The sequence below is a fragment of the Anoplophora glabripennis genome, unplaced genomic scaffold (assembly GCF_000390285.2).
Source record: "Anoplophora glabripennis isolate ALB-LARVAE unplaced genomic scaffold, Agla_2.0 scaffold350, whole genome shotgun sequence".
NCBI lineage: Eukaryota > Metazoa > Arthropoda > Insecta > Coleoptera > Cerambycidae > Anoplophora > Anoplophora glabripennis.
The window spans coordinates 444,030-459,850 of record NW_019416495.1 but is presented as its reverse complement, the minus strand read 5'-3'; positions in this window follow the sequence as shown (position 1 = coordinate 459,850).

Genomic DNA, 15,821 nt, shown 5'->3' with positions numbered 1-15,821 from the left:
TACGTCTTGTCCAAGAGCTTTTGGAAGACGATTATGATAGGCGATTACAATTTTGTGAGGAAATGATGAGTCGGTGAGACGACAATAATGGTTTTCAACGAGACGTACTTTTTTCGGATGAAGCTACGTTTTATTTAGGTTAACAGGCACAACTATCGCTTTTGATCCCAGGAAAATCCACACTGAACATGCGAATCGCATACGCAGCATCCACAGAAAGTTAATGTATGGGCAGGTATCATCAACAACAGAATCTTGGGCCCATTCTTTTTTGAAGAATATCTTACTGCCGCACGCTACCTGGATTTCCTAACATTTGACCCGATACCTGCTCTAGCTGTGATTTTCCCTCATGAAATTGATCCAGATATACCGAATGAAAGAATTTGGTTCCAATAAGATGGCGCTCCCTAACATTTTGGTATTGATGTTCGAAAATACTTAGATGAAATGTTTCCAAATCGCTGGATTGGTAGACGGGGTACAGTTGAATAGCCGCCAAGACCCCCGACTTAACACCCCTGGATTATTTTCTTTGGGGATATTTGAAAGGAAGAGTCTACCAGGACAGACCGGATAATATTGAGAATTTAAAGAACAAGATTAGGGCGGAGATGCATAATTTACCAGTTGAAGTCATTCAGAATGCTGTGGACAGCTTTTACTATCGTCTTGGAGAATGCCAAATAGTGAATGGAGGACATTTTCAGCATTTGCGACATTGAGATTATTTTTGTAAATTATCTAGTTGTTTCAATTTCTAAATGAAAAAAAAACTTGCTATTGAATAAATAAAACTTGTTTATTCTTTTTCAACGAGCCCCCTCATGCCTTGTTTCCATTTGAAAAAAAAAGTAGGGGTAGCTGGGGGTTAGGGGGTTGAAGAAAAATTAATTATTATATAAACGAAAGAAATTAACTCATTCAAAAGATATGAATTTTATTCCGTACTTCTGGCCATCCCTGTACATATAAGTTAATTTGGAAACAGATATGTATCCAGTCCATTCTTAAAAATGTTCACTGTTGCCGCACTAACAACCGATGGTGGTAAATTGTTCCAGGTGGATTTAAAATTTTCTTTTTTTAGTTTCAAATCATGCCAACGTAATCGGTTGTCTCATTGAGAGTGTAAAGCAGAGATAGATTTCTATCTAAGGGTTTCTAGCAAAAACAACAAATTGTCGCAAAATTGACGTTTTGAGTTATTGGCAACATTAATTAAACAAATCATATCTTTGCCCCTACAAAATATTTCTAGCGGAAACCACGCATGTCAAGGCGATATGCATTATTAAAATATAGGGTATTCCGCAAAAACTGCACTTGTCAGTGAAGATTAAAGATTTACAAACAATGTCTAACGTTCTGAGAAACAAAGAAAATTACACATTTTATGAGTCCTTAGTACCATCAAACAACCATGACGATACCGAAAACAACATTGATCCAGAGGATAATAGCAGTGGTTGCGAAGAAACTTAATAATCAGAATTATGCTTCGTTAATAATAATTTCGTTTTGTTTTTTTTTTTGTAATTTTTTGTCAAAAGTGTCTTAATTTTCCTGCAAAAACCACACGTTAAATCAAAATACATTTTTTCTCAAAATATATACTTTTTTATACAATTAAGTTTGAAGGTTTCATTACACACTTGTGATTATAAATTGTCCTACAAACCTTTTTTTTTAATACATTTTCCTGTTTCAAGAAAATCAATTTTAAGGCTCTCCTCTAAATTTATTTATTTCTTTGACATACAATATGTTCTTTTTGCTAGAAACCGTTCTTTTGATCGCGGATGAGAACGGGGTACCACATTAGACGGCGTATTCAATCATTGATCGCAGATAACTTGAGTAGGTTTGGAAAAGTTTTGCGGAATAAAAATAATCTAGTATTTGCACACTGAGCTTATATGGTCTGATCATGATAGTTTACAGTTAATAGAGACGCCTAAATCGTTATGCGTTGACACTGCAGTAATAGCAATAGTAGTAAGTAATTGTCTATTCAATGATATGGCAGGAGAAGATTGTTCTTGCCCAGATGAAGCACTATACATTTAACTGTGGAAGAAAGCCATTTGCCTCACCAGTTTCTGATGGAACTTAAATTTTCTTGAAGAGACTTATGGCGAATGATGGGGTTAGCTATATCTTTGTGTCGTCCGCGTAAAAAGATATTTTCGGTACCAAAACATCTTTTCTAACTAGATGTTGGATGTTACTAGAGTAAATGAGCTCAATACAGAACCCTGCGGAATTCCACTCTAAACTGGTGTTTTCTTGGAAAAAGTTTCTCCCACTCTGAGGTTGAAAAATCTATCAGATAAAAAGTTCCCAATTGATCGATTCAGTTTTCCTAGATGTTCTAATTTATGCTAATTTATTTCTTCTCACTGGTACCCCATCGCTTTGGAGAAGTCCAAATACATAATATCCATTGGGTTATTCATGTCTAAAGATAGAGTTCAGTCATTTACACATTGAAGTAAGTTAGTCAGTATGGATCCATCGGGAACAAATCCATGTTGTTGATTTGGTATGATATCTGCAGGTAATAGGAACTCCATCATCGATTTAGCGATTCCATAACTTTGCAAACGGTGGTAAGCAGACTTATGGGGCGATAATTTTTCGAGCTTATTTCCTTTCTTATAGATCAGCTAACTTCTGTCTAATATGGACTAAAATACTCGAAGGCAAATAACCGGAGGAAAAACATCATTAATGGGTTCGTTCGTTAAAACGTTAAAGAAAGCAGCAGAGAGAATTTCTAATGCTTCCTCTTGAGTTATACATAAATTTCCGTTACCATTTTGCAGAAAGAGTATGGAGACTTTACAAATTAACCAGGAAGGAGTATGTTTAAAAAGTTTTTGGCCGTTAGCACTTTTAATAATGGAGTCCTCGTAGCCTTTTCTTGTAATAATTAAATGCTCCTTAAGAGTATTAGAAAAACGATGGTGAGCCAAAAAGTCCTGGATATCTTTAGTGCGCTTATAACAGAAGACGTTGGTGCAAGAACAAGGCAAGTCCATTTTCCACAAGAAGTTAATAATGAATATTCCATATAATATATGGAATCTCCTACAAATTTAGGTTGGCCTTGTTTTGCTTTAAGGATCAGGCAAGTACATGGCATATTAGTGAATGAATGAATGACTAACGACTTGCCCGTTGAACCAATTTGACCGAAGAAACGGAAAAGTCTAGGACTTGCCTGATTGTTGTTCCAAAATGCGTGTAATTTGTGGTGGGGATTTGCCTGTAGGGGAGCTGAATATACAGGTGGCGGCTACCGCTCGTGACACTCGTCATTACATCAACCGTTAGTTCAATTACACAAGAAATAATAGATTTATTGAATGCTCTCTTTCTGCTGGAATGAATGTTTTGTCAAGGTTTTTCGCTCATCAAGACGAACCCACAAATTCAGTTGTCATTGCCGAGTGAATTAGCCTACAAAAATCGTTTATTAATTAACAAAAAAAATGAAAGGTTGCAAAATTTTGGTGCAAAAATACGCAAAATAGCTGATCAGGCATATTGTAACACTATATTTAGAAATTTGCCCTCCGACGATCATCCTGAAGAAGATCCACCTGAAATGTCTAATGAAGGCTATGAAACCGATTCTTCTTTAGTTTAAGAAAAAACACTGTTACTACAAAATGTAATAAATAAATGACAAATATCGATCGTCTTTTGACATTTTGGTGTAAGAAACAGGCAAGTCCTAATTAAAAAAATAATAATAAAAATATATTGTTGACCGAAATGTTTACTTTTTTAGCTAGTCTAACACATTTAGTTTATATTACATAAAACTGATAAAATTTTTAATTTTTGTTAACTTGTTTCCAAATGAACAAGTTTTTTTAATTTTCCCAACATTTAAAAAAAGTGGACTTGCCCGGTTCTTGCACCAAGATCTTCAATTCCTCCAAAGATTTCCTTTGTGTCCAACCATACGTAAATATTTCAAGTTTATCCAAGGTTTTAAACAGGACCTGTATATTGATTTATATGGTGTGTTATTAGAGATACATGTATCAGTAAAATTTTTCCAGTTTTATATCGTTGTTTATAATTTCAATAGTTTAAAGGGATGTTCATATATGTCATCACGCGAAAAATGTCAGACTTGTTTTTTAATTAGATTTCTTATAAGCGAGTAGCGACAAAGTTTGTCACATTCAAACTTCATCTACTGATTTTTTGTCGATATTATATGCATTAATCAAAATTTAGATGATTATTTTGTTATTCACTCATCTTTCGAAAAATTTGGTATGTTGCTTTATTGGGTTTGATATAAAATTGCACAAGAGATTCGCTTGAAATTCATATTTGCCTGGAAGAGCTTTGGACTCGTGTTTTGTAAACAAGCGAACTACCGTGTCCCCTTTTCAGGGATTTAACTAGGAATGCCGTATATTACGAAAAACGTCAAGACGTCACCATTAATAAAATTCATATCGATCCCACTACTCGCATGGCGAGCCCATAACTCACCCCGTGGAACACCAGAATAATTGTATTTATCTTCACCACAATTTATGCAAATAAAATATGAAAATTTAGATTTACGCAGACAACAACAAGGAAATAAGTTTATCCAGGTTTAGCCTGAATTATGAATGAACACGGGGTGGCGGGTTGTCGGGCTGTGACACCTTATCATCGGCCATTACGTATATGGCGGTATTATTCAACTTGTGCTTCATTTAAGGCGGGTTTTGAGCGTATGTCCATTACCGTTCTTGCTGTTTTATCTGTACGCACTCCTTTAACACGTCTATCCTCGTTTTTATGGCGGTGCGCCCCTTAATAAATGTTTATGGAGCTGAAAGATGTGTACTTTCACGCAACCTGCGGTTATACAAATTGGCGTTATGACAAATACAACGTTTCGCCGATTGACGATAAATTTGATTTTTTTTATTTCCTTCATTTTGCTTATGTCTTATTTCCTTCGTTTAGTGCTGTCTATCCGCATTGATATCTTATTGCTGTATGTTAGACATTTTGTTTAAAATACAGGGTGATTAACAGTTTATGATAGCATTTTAACTATCAATAGATTTCGTAAATATTCTGTCGTTTCGTGGTATTGATATTTTTTCTCCAAATTTCACTTATTTCTTAAAATATTGCGAATTTTTTTTTTTATAAAAAATCATTTATAAAGAATACGAATGAAATATTCTTTAGATTTTACAAATTATTTGCGATAATGGATCGATCATGGACGATCCCAAATTTTAGATAAATTTCTACGCCAACGTAAAATCAAAATAAATAACATTTTTTTGAAATCATGGTTTATTCTATAAGAAAACAGTCTCATACTAGTTTTGGTTAATTTTTTTAGTAATGTGCATAGTTTTTGAAAAATGTCTTCTTCTACAGGGTGATTCAGTCATAATGTCATTAATTTTAAGGGAATATACAAGCTGTTACAAATTAGCTTCTCACTACAGGAATCCCGGAAGCGGTAAGAGATACGAAATAGCTTAAATGGGGCAAAGTTGCGTAATCAGGGGACCAACATTATGCCTCTAAAAAATCAAGGCTAACATGCTTAATTTTCGATTTATTTGAAAAAACCGAAATTGTGGAAATCCGTTTTTATTTCACTTCAGCCTTGTTTGAGGTGATATTGAAAAAAGAAAGAACGACCCCCAATAGTACTGTACTGTCTCACCCCAAACCAGATTCAGACGTTTTGTCTCGAAAAATAAAAGTTTAAATAACTAGATGGATTTCACAGGGTCTAGCGACACTTACAGTGTACGATAATTCAATAAACAAAGAAATCTAAATAAAAATTTATATAAATTTGGAACGAATACACTGAAGATGAATTTTTCGAGACACAACGTCTGAATCTGGTTCGGGCTGAGGCAGTACAGTATTGGGGGTCATGTAGGCTTGCAAAAAATGTAATAAAATTTCCAGGGTCGTATTTAAAAAATGACGTTGATGATGACCCTGGAGAGACGAAACGTTACATATAAAAATTGATTATTCTATTCGATAGAGGGCAAAAAGTACCATGAGAAAGTATTCTTCTTTTTTCAATATCACCTCAAACAAGGCTGAAATTAAACAAAAACGGATTTCCAGAATTTCGGTTTTTTCAAATATTTCGAAAACTAATCATGTTAGCCTTGATTTTTTAGAGGCATAATGTTGGTCCCCTGGTTAGGCAACTTTGCCCCCATTTAAGCTAGTTTGTATCTCTTACCGTTTTCGAGATGATCCTTGTAGTGAGAAGCGAATTTGTAACAGCCTGTAGAATAGGAAAATGAGTAAAATACGAATACGCGATTAAAAGAATTTTACCTATATACGCTGAAAAAAAAATATTTAAAAAAAATTTTTTTAAGTACTTAAGGCATACCTGTAAACGAAAACTCGAATAAAAAGTGTATCAAAATGACATATAGTTTTCACGAGGTCTTTCTAACAATTGTAAGGGTCTTAAAACTGTTCCCTGTGGAACCCTGCGTTACGGAAAAGTTTGAGCTTACCTTGAATGTGACCTTAACGGTCAACTTGAAGGTCAGTTGAAGGTCAACCTCATAATTTTAGATAGGACCCTCCATTTTGTACCCTGGCAATGGATTCGGCAGAAATTTTGTCACATCTCGATGTGATTTCAAAATTTTGACCTTGCGGGTAAGGTCAAGCGAGTACAATGTTACTCCGACAAGCGACGTTGACGCAAAATAGAGGGTCCTATTTAAATTTTTAAGTTGGCCTTCAATTGACTTTCAAGGTCATTGTTAAGGTCAAAGTCAAGGTCCCAATAAACCGAATAACTTTCTTTACGTCATTTTTGGATCGGAGGTTTCACTGACGAGATATTCACGTGTATCGATTAAAATAGAACACGTAGTATAATATCATGCTATCCCAATTAAAATTTCTGTTTGAATTCGGATAAAAATATAACGCTTTATTTTTCCTTTATGTTAAATTAAAAAAATCAAATAATATTCGTTTTGTTAATGGTTAGGCACACATTGGTTGCAATTGTTTGCTTGTAATGTACAGTTTTCTAATACATAAAAAATAGAGAAACAACTGTCATGACAATGGTAACGGATTTGAAGCTCATCATCTATATGCTGAGGCTTTTCCTGATCGTCCCTATTCAATCTGGAAGTTCTATTTCTACACTTGCTGTAGTAAAGCGTATTTTAGAGGAAATGAGAGGAAACTAGCGTTAAATAGATTGCGGCTCATATATGTAGCTATTTACCACACTTTTATATATTTAGTTCACAACTAGGTCGATCTATTTACTGATCACTTGCGTGAACGTTATGGAGAACTCTATATCCAATGTTTTCAAGCATTGAATCCAGGAGACTATGATGCAACACTAACATTTTGTAGATGAGTTTTAACATGGAGCAACACCAATTTTCGATAAACGTGTGGTTAGGAATCGTACATAATCATCTCATTGGGAATATCCAACTACCTCAGAGATTTATCGCCGCATCGTATTTTCAGTTTGTAACTGAAGAACTTTTGCTATACGTTAAATATACGACAAAATATGTGGTTTCTCCATGATGGGGCACCAGGGTATTTTGCCCTTACAGTTAAAAATTTTTAAACAGCAACAATCCTGCTGGATTGAATGAGGTTGTCCTGTTGGATGACCTGCTCGCTCTACAGATCTAAATTCACTAGATTTTTTTGTTTGGGTCATCTAAAGAGTGTTGTTTACGCGGAGAAACTTATCACCTTACATAAATTATGGTAGCAGATAGAGACAGTTTGCAATCAAATTCCCAACAACCCTGAATTACTTGAATGCCTCGTTTTTGAGGAGAACTGAATTTTATGTAGGGGCAAGGTGTTTTTCAACTTTCTCCGTATCTGTCTGAAGTAACAAAGTTACAGTCGGATCTAACGTTTCCCGTGACGACACTGTACTTTATGATAATATTAGTTCTCTTTTACAGCGATAATAAAGAGGAGTTTTCGCGAAACAAACAAGTTTTCCCGGCTTAGCTCGGATCGATTTTCCCGAAAGTTTCCCGGAAACGCGGAAGAGGTTAAACTGTGTCAAAGGTGCTTTCTGAAGGTTTCAGCAGTCACATCTACTATAAAGAATCACCTGAGTTTAGCGGAGCTGAGCTGGCTTTCCACATTAGTATGACTCACGTGGATATTACGGCGCACTTGAATAAAATGCACCGAACGAACGCCGTGGATGAAAATGTAATACGTGGAACGTGAGTAATAAAGTGTTGTAAACCTTGCTCGGAAAAATGTGGAAGTTGGAATATAGTTCCATAACAAATTTAGGAAGTTGCGGAATAAGAAGTGTTTCCTGGTTTTTATTTCTGTAACAAAGTTTTAACGGACTCATTTTTTTTAAGTTCAAGTAATTTTTATATTATTTGACAACAACTGATTGAATTTTACACAAAATGTTTTTTAATTATTTTTTTGGATTAGTCTTGCAAAGTGTAGCAGCCACAAACTTTTAAGGCTGACTACTACCAAACAAGTATAAAAATCCGCAGTAGCAATTTTTTCAAAAATAAATCCTAATCCTTCAAGAACTGAACCGGAAACACAATTTTTGGTCAATGGTTGAACAATCTCCCGGGCTAGTTGCTATGTTGTCAATTTATACTTCTTGACGTTTCAAGATACATCTCCCTCTTCTTCAAAAGAAATTACGGAAATAGATATTAAGTATTCTGGCCTGTATCTGTATCTGTAAATAGCTCAAAAAATAGGGGCAAGTTTACAATAATTTGCATAAAATTGAAAATTGGTACGAATGTTGGGAACGCCCTTATAAATGAAATGTGAAGTCCCCATCGATCCTACATCTGCAAAAAAAAATTATTCAAGGTCAAAGTTCGCAAATATGGGTTTTTTGCATTTTTCAGCCAAACGGTAAGTTTTATCATAAAAATAGGTAGATCATGCAAGTATCTATAAAAATTGTTCTTACACTTTTTTTCCTAAGAATCACCATTTCTGAGATATAGCGATTTTCAAAAAGTGGAAAAAGTTGTGTTCTCCATAATATGTACATATTTCCACGCTACCTGAGAGATTTAACATGGATTCCCTGGTCTATTCAGGTCCTGTTTAATTAAATAATATCGAATTAAACAAGACATTATACTATTGGAAATGATGAAAGCGGTGTGAATTATGAGTAATTGGGAAAACTATTCGTCTGATAATTATATAATGGAACTTCAAGTGTAATGTTGTCTTCTGCTTCTCCTTACTTCTTCTTCTTCTTGTTCTTCTTCTTCCTGCTGGATACAAGTAAACTGTTCTAACGGCGATGCATCAGATGTCTCTTCGCTGATATCGTAAGAATCCTCTTCTGATGACGATTCAACATTGGAGCACGACTGACCTTGACAAGTGGTACATGCTAATGAACAAAACAATACAACTTTTTTGCTTAGATAAGTTTCGATACTTATCTTTTGTAAAAAATACTCGTAACAATAAACGAGTGCAATTAGCTTGTCTTCCCCCAACCTCTGCTTCTGCTCATCAACATCTATTTCGGGTATCAAGTTCAAGTGCGGCCTGGTAATCAACTGGACCCAGAAGACTGGGGTTGAATTCTTACGATATCAGCGAGAAGACATCTGATGCATCACTGTTAGAACAATTTACTTGAAGCCAGCAGTAAAAGAAGAAGAAGAAGGAAGATAATAAGAAGAAGAGAGAGAAGAAGAAGAAGACATTACACTTGAAGTTACACGCCAAGTACTTACACTACCTCACAGGAATAATAATAAACAAATTTCAAAATAAAACAGTGTATTTACGAAATGCAAAAATCAACAAAAAAATATATATATATATATGAAAGAAACAATAATATTGGCAGGTGTTCATTTACATGAAAAAAATCTTACGCATAAAAGTCATTAAAGCATGATTTCACGACTATTTTCACAAATAATAAATTAATGTTCCAGACATAAGAATGTCTTACAGTTAACACAAAAGTAACGGGTTAATTTTCTTGTGTCTGTGCATGCTTTTGATTGTGCAATTTCCCCGCTTGTCTGATCGTTCAAGAATATTTTCAGTCCCCATAATTCCTCATATTTATTTGATCTTGCATCTTATATTTCTAGGAATATTATTATTTCATGAACGTAGTTTTAAATGTTTATCAATGAGTTAAAATGCTAATGTTTCTAAAAACTTTTTCCGCAGCATAAGTTGCCTTTCATCGACATTTGCTTCATATACAGGGTGGCCAAATGAAAATGAAACAGAGCCATTTTCAGGAACTGCGTCAAGATTGTAGGAAAACGCTCAGACTCGTCGATTTTAGATTAAAGGAGGACTTTCTTTGCTGGTATTTTTGACTCCGCCACTTTCACCCTCAAGCAAGGGTAAGCATCACCTCAAAATATTTAAATGGCATTGGGGGTTGAGTAATATTTTTTTTGAGAACTCTTACAATTCTCTTTACAACAGACTTTAAATTTTATAATTCCGCCCAATACTTTGAAAAAAATTTACATTTTAAAATTTAAATTATGTTTAGTTGCTTACTTACTACTTAGTTGATTAAATGTTCAAACTGATGACCGCCCGTTTCCATACAAGAATACAGATTTTGTTCGAAACGTTCACGCTCATTCCGTAGCATTTCCGGATTGATTCGACGGCATCCGTCGACGATTCTTTGACGCAAATCTTCCAGCGACGCTGGCTGTGTTTTATAGACTTTTTAGGTATCCCCACAAAAAGAAATCAAGGGGCGATAAATACGGTGATCCTGGAGTCCACTCAATGTTGCCTCTTCTCCCAATCCAATTCTGTAGAAAACGTTGATCCAAATACTGACGGACAATTAACGCATAATGCGGAGAAGCATCGTTCTGTTGAAAAATCAAACGATCTTCATCATACTCTGGAACATTTTCAATAATATGTCAATGCAGGGTCAATAGCGTATTCCGGTAATTGCAAATACATTTGGTCAGTCAAATTACCAGGTAGAAAAAAAAGGACTCATCAGCCGGTCACCGAAAATTCCAGCCTATGCATTTAATTTTTCCGGTTGCTGTGTATGCACCTCGTGAAAAACTGTTGGGTTGAATCTGACCAATAGAGGCAATTGTGACGATTTACCGTCCCATTCAAGAAAAAACTGCATTCATCAGAAAAACAGATGTTAAAAAGGAACTGTGGATCGTTCCCTGCTCGCTCACTCATTATTTCGCAAAATTGCAAACGGCGGCCATAATCATCCTCATGAAGTTCCTGGACTAAATGTATTTTGTATGGATGGAATTTATTCTTCTTCAAAATGGTTTGTATGCTAGTTCGATTGATCCCAGACAAAGATACAGCTGACTCGTACTTAATGTAGGATCAAGATGAACTTGTCCCAAAACTGCAACTTCACTAGCTTCATTAACTATAGGTTTTTCAATTTCTCGTTTTTTATTGGCTACGTTGTCTCTTGAAATTTTTTTACTAACTCTAGAACATACTTCCTCCTGGCATGTCGATCTTGATGTTGTTCATTAAATAGCTGAACTGTTCTATTCGGATATTTATTGTTCATAAAGTAAATCGAAATGATATCTACATTTTGCGCAATGGAATAAACCATACTGTTTAATTTTTAAAAACACAATTAAATAAACTACCAACCAACGCTTGCAAATAATACTAGAAAAAAATTTGGAACTCACTAATTTTACGTTCATTGTGTGTGTATAGCATTAATTTCTGTTTTTTACAATTGTGTTTTTTTTACGAAAGTAATAACAAATCGACAAAAACCAATGTAACGCAAGAAATACTAAATTTATACCATTAGCGTACTTAACTCAAATGACTGACATATTTACCGTTACTAATTATTTATACATAAGTTTTAACTTTAAAATCAAAATTCTTAATTCGTATTGGTCGGAATTATAAAATTTAAAGTAAAGAGAATTGTTTAAGAGCTTTCAAAAGAAATATTACTCAACCCGCAATGCCATTTAAATATTTTGGGGTGATGCTTACCCTTGCTTGGGGGTGAAAGTGGCGGAGTCAAAAATACCAGCAAAGAATGTCCCCCCTTTAATCTAAAATCGACGAGTCTGAGCGTTTTTTCTACAATCTTGACGCAGTTCCTAAAAATGGCTCTGTTTCGTTTTCATTTGGCCACCCTGTATGTACATGTAACCTGGCTTCGAATACAATGACATACATTTTCTCGGAACTAAATTACTTACATAATTTTAAAATTTTTCTTAAATAAACTTGCAAAACGTTGGTTTATGGCACTTGCCATGCCATCCACAGTAATTTCTTACCACGCGCCACATTTTGCGCAAAATACGTGAATAGCTACTTTGTATTAAATGAATTTTTGTATATAGGTCACTATATAGGGAGAAAGAGAAGCACGGCTGCTGAATCCTGCTCATTTTCGTGCCTGACGTGTGCCTTGAGTGTTCCACACACGCACGTCTGCTGAAAAATTGCTCATATCACTCGCGTACATAATGCAAGAATGCGGAGTGGTATTTGTCCGGGAATTTCGGTTATGTAGTAAGATACACCGGCTGCAAATTCGAATGGCTGACGAGGCAATATAAATTGCGTAACAATTAAGGCACGTCAAAACACATTAAATGTCGCCAAGGGAATTCCTGCACTGGGCTATGCAGGTGGAGCGAGCGGCAGAGGCAATAATTAATGTGCTTAGCTAGAGGCTGTGTGCGGATTCAACGGGAACTTCCAGATTGCGAGACAAGATGTCTGTTATTAGCAGTGTTCGGTATTGTCTACATAGATACAAGGCATATTAAGATGTGTGCCAGTACGTTAATAATTTAATAATATTCACCTGTTTTATAGAAGAAGGCATTTTCTGCTTTGAATGGGATATTACTGAGGAATTCAGAAAAGGGAAGTAATCTACACGCGGTTAAAGAAACGGTGATATTGAAAAGAACAGCTTTAAATATTTGAAACAACCAACACTTTTAATTTTTACAAAATTTTATTAAAAAATTGGGATTCCTAAAATTCTAAAATAGGAAAACCTACTACCTTTCACCACTAAAAGACACTACCTATTTTACACTAAATTAGTGCATTCACACAGCAGTCACAGACACCTGAAATTATTATTATAAATCTGTTTGACTAGTTACCTTTTTCAAATTTGCTTTATTTGGCTGAAAAGTATTACACAGATTCACAAACAAAATCGAGAAAACTACCCCTGGAGTCTGAGTATGTCTATCATATGTTTTCGGGGTCACTGAATCTAAATTCGGAATTCATTTAACCTCACCACGTCAGGATTTTTCATAAAATAGGCCCAAAAACGCAATAAATCCTTTATCCATTTACCACTCTATCCCAATTACCCCATAACCCCTTAATCACTTATACCCTTAAACTCAATAACTTCAAAATGCAATAACCTCAAAATCTCAGAACCCGGTAAGAAAGAGACTTATGGGCTTTGAAGCCCTGAAACACAGTATGTTTGAACCATACATGCTTCTTGAGCCTTAAATCCACATTCTTCATTAATCCTACAACTCCGAAACCCTATAACCTGGTGAGAACGAGACTTTCGTTGAGAGAACCTGCATTTTACCGAACCAGGAACAACGACGAGGACCTAGTAGGCTTCTGTTCCCTTTGGGGTGTTTTATTGACGTGTGTTCCCCTTACCTCATACTTTTCGGGGTGCTTTATTAAAGTGAGGTGCCCTTGCCTCTCACTTTTCGGGGTGCTTTTTGAAAGTGTGTTCCCCGTGCCTCACACGAATAGCAAAAATAAAATAACACGAAGATAAATTGACTATATGTAAAAGAACGATTAAATTATAAAAATGAAACTTAATGAAGATACCTTTATTCATTTTCTTTAGACCTTTTATAGTAACGTACTTTATTATCTTCAAAAGATCTACAGAGTGAATGCGTTTATGGTTTTTGTCTCTTTTCAAATTCCAGCAGTAGTCTGCCATCATAGTCTCTCCCCATGTTCCCTTATAACGCATTTTGAGGTTATGGGGTTAAAGGGTTTAAGGGATTAAGGGGTTATGGGGTTATTGGGATAGAATGGTCAATGAATAGAGGATTTATTGGGTTTTTGGCCCTATTTCTTGAAGTTATGAAAAATCCTGACGTGATGGGGTTAAATGCACCCCGAATTTGGAGACCCGAAAATATATGATAGACATAGTCAGTCTGCAGGGGTAATTTTCTCGATTTTTTTTTGTAGAGCTGTGTTATTGAAGTTTAGAAGGAAGGACACCTAAAATAATTAAGTATTTGTTTAACTAGGCAGTAAATACAAGATTTAATGCCGCGGCTTGTATTTAATAAACGGGGCGCAGCCGAGTCTATTAAAGCACCAAGGCATTAAATCTTCTTGACAACCACGTTAAACATAATTTTTTCGCCGATCAATTTTAATTTTATCATAATAGCAAACAAAGCTATCTTTCTTATATTATAAAAATTTTATGATACTTCTTTCATGAATAATAATAATTTCATCAGGTCGTTTGCGGTTACTATGAGACGAGCGTTATTAACTAAATAACTTAGGTACACAGTCATCGCCATATTGTTCCTGTTTAAATCCATAAAAATAACAATTTATAATTTGAGACGGAAAAATTAACTCTGCCAGAAATTATTGAATCAGCAAAGCAAATAGAATGTAATTTATTCTCAGAAAAATCGAAAAAGATATCAGCAAACATATAAAAAAAATTATTGATTACTAGACTGAGAATAATATTATGTCTCTTTTTAGAAAAAAAAATTAGTATATTTTTTCTGAATTAAGGAGAAGTACGAGATCTTCTTCATTATGGTCAATATATGCGATGCTCAGAGCCACTTTCAATGTCTACAACAACATTGGAAAGTATCTAAAGTTAAAAGCATTTTTGAAGCAACAATGAAATGGATATCATCCCAAAAAATCACGCGTTTTTGAAAATGAACAAATTATAAAATTTCAAATGGAAGCCCCTGATGATACGTATTCAGGTACAAAGGGAATTATAAACAAAATATTTTTGTAAACGAAGAATATTGACTATCATTATTTTAGGTGGCAATGATTTTTGCTATATCTGGGGCGTGTCGATGTGATGAATTACTTCAAATAAAAATTGGAGACGTTGAATATATGGGAAAATAGATTGCTGATCACTCTGCCAGCTACAAAACCAAAGAAAAAAAGATCCTTTATTGTAAGCAAATATTTAGACATATACAGGCTGTTATATTTGAAAAAAACCGAAATTTTGGAAATCCGTTTTTGTTTCATTTCAGCCTTGTTTGAGGTGATATTGAAAAAAGAAGAACATTTTTTCATAGGCATTTTTTGCCATTTATCGAATGGCATAATCAATTTTTATATGTAATGTTTCGTCTCTCCAGGACCATCATCAACTTCATTTTTTTAAATGCGACCCTAGAAATTTTATTACATTCTTTGCAAGCCTTTATGACCCCCAATACTGTACTGCCTCAGTCCCAACCAGATTCAGACGTTTTCTCTCGGAAAATTCATCATCAGCATCTTTAATGTATTTGTTCCAAATTTATATAAATTTTTTATTTAGATTTCTTTATTTATTGTAAATGTCGTTAGACCATGTGTAATCCATCTAGTTATTTAAACTATTACCACCACGCATTAAAATAAAAAATTATTAGAGTTTTATTCTCGAATGCTCTAAATTCAATCAAATTCCGATCTATTTTTTTCAGGATATTCATACAAATACATCTGACATGCTC